This window comes from Engraulis encrasicolus, chromosome 21 (assembly GCF_034702125.1).
Source record: "Engraulis encrasicolus isolate BLACKSEA-1 chromosome 21, IST_EnEncr_1.0, whole genome shotgun sequence".
Taxonomy (NCBI): Eukaryota; Metazoa; Chordata; class Actinopteri; order Clupeiformes; family Engraulidae; genus Engraulis; species Engraulis encrasicolus.
In genome coordinates, this window is record NC_085877.1 from 40,712,562 (window position 1) to 40,715,061 (window position 2,500).

Sequence of the window (2,500 nt, forward strand, 5' to 3'; positions counted from 1 at the left end):
TAGATTAAAAAAGTTAATCTATGCCCACCCCTAAATATAATATAATATAATATAATATAATATAATATAATATAATATAATATAATATAATATAATGGAAAATACTGGAATGGAAAAATGGAATAGAAGAGCAGTATTGTAAGCACCACCCCCCACTCTCCATTCCCCCACCCTCCAACCTCCTTTGGATTTCTGTTTACATCCATCTCCGTGGTGACGGTATGCATATTCCAAAGGGCTCGACCCCATTCTCTGGAGCACTTGCCACACACACATTAACACACACGCACACACACACACACACACACACACACACACACACACACACACACACACACACACACACACACACACACACACACACACACACACGCACACACATGGCCGTCGCCACGGCAGCCTGTGGCTCAGAGGTTGCCGCTTAATTTGCTTTGTTTGCAGTAAACAGACAGATGAGAGGCTCCAGGTTAAAGAAGAAGAAAACGCAGGAAAAAAAGAAAGAGAGAAAGAAAATAATTAAAGAGAAGAAAAAAAATGGTTTACGCTGTGAGCTCGTAACCTTAGCTCTCTCTCTTTATCCCTCCGAGGTGCTCACACACACACACACACACACACACACACACACACACACACACACACACACACACACACACACACACACACACACACACACACATACACACACACATACGCGCGCACACACGCACACACACACCTCCGAGGTCATAGCCGGTGATCCAGACGCATGGTGGTTGTTGACATAAGGACTTAATTGGTTGTAAACACACACACACACACACACACACACACACACACACACACACACACACACACACACACACACACACACACACACACACACACACACACACACACACACACACACACACACACACAGGGACAACAAAGTGAAGGAAATAAAAATGAATGCAATGAACATTAGTTTCATTATATTACATTATGCTGCATTACTCTAAGAATTAGATTGTACCGTAGTGGCAACATATTTTTTGCATAAATGAAGAGACTGCTCAAATTGCAGCATCGTACCAGAGATTCTATATATAGAGAGAGATATGCCAACATAATAGGTTTCTATGGGCACCTAATTTGACCAGGTTCCGGTCTGCCTAAAAGGGCGTGTCATAATGCTCCTAGCATTAAATAGAACAGTCCTTAGGTCTGCCTAGGTCTGCCTAAAGGGGGATCCCCTCCCCCTCCCCCTTGCAATAATAGAACCCGGAAACAATGGGCCAATAGAACCTCTCTCTCTCTCTACTCTCTTTGATCGTTCTACATGAGAGGAGGTGATCAAATGTGGAGTGAGCAGTCAGAGGCGCATCTTGTCACCAGGCTAGGCAGGCAGTCGCTCGGGGGCCCCCCATGCCAATAGATGGTGACTATCAACTAAGACTTCCAACTACGGTAGTGGCGATTTGTTGTGAGTGTTCATTCTTTTGAATTTTCGCTTGGGGCCCCGTCTTACCCTAGAATCGCCTCTGTGAGCACGTGTAATTACGTGTAAAAAAAAATCTCAGTAACCAACCACCAAATCAAGCACACAGCAGTCCCTGCAAATCAACGTAATTAACACGACCTCATGATGAGCTTTTTGTTAGCATGTATAGTGACGAAGTGTGCACCTGTGAAATACCAGAGCTACATAGGCATAGACAACGGTTGCCTCCGAGCCACCCACACTGCCTCTATAGAGCATTTTGCTGTAGGGCAGCGGTTCCAAAACTTTTTCTCCTGCGCACCCCCTTGTACATTTCAGTGTGGTTCGCGCACCCCCTGAGCGAATATTTTGATGTGCTGATGGCCACGCAAGTATGATTCACTGTGCATTCACAGCACATTATGCACAGTTGTTTTGGGGAAAACTCTTTTCCAATAAAAACTCACATATCCACCATTGCTCGATTTAGCTCGCGCACCCCCTTTTGGCAGGCACCACAGTTTGGGAAACCCTGCTGTAGGGGCTTGGCTCGGCAGGCTAGTGGAGTGCTGTGTCACAATGGCAATGGGAGTTAGAATTTCTCAGGTGAGCTTTCACTTTAGGTTTTAACTTTTATTTCGGAGTATACATGAAGTCCATTATTTTGCATTACTGTCATTATTCTCATTACGCTAGGGACGCATAGCAGGCGAAACGAGCGAGGCGAAGAGAGGCGAAATTCAGTGTTCCATTCTGACAGCTCAACCGTCATCAGGTCGTCGCGGCGAATCAAATGGAATGGAACAGTTATGTTGTTGATTTGATTGGGCCGCCGCAGGTGAATTCGCTCCTCATTTGCATAATATTAAACTTGGTTTAATAACTTTGCTTCGCTTCGCTCCTGTTCGCTGGTTTTCGCTTGCCTTCGCCTCTCTCATAGGAATGAATGGCGAAGTTCGCTTCGCTTGGACAAATACACGTCTATGTGTCCCTACCGTTATCATCCATCCATCCTTCCAAAGACCATTATTTTCCATATCCTCCAAAACTCTATAAAGTAAA

At 44.9% G+C, this 2,500-nt stretch overlaps 1 protein-coding gene across 1 annotated transcript in view; it reads left to right on the plus strand.

Annotated features, from left to right (window-relative positions):
- Positions 1-2,500, plus strand: part of LOC134437426 (glucosidase 2 subunit beta-like) — a 291,447-nt gene that overhangs the window by 167,280 nt on the left and 121,667 nt on the right. The window lies entirely within an intron of this gene.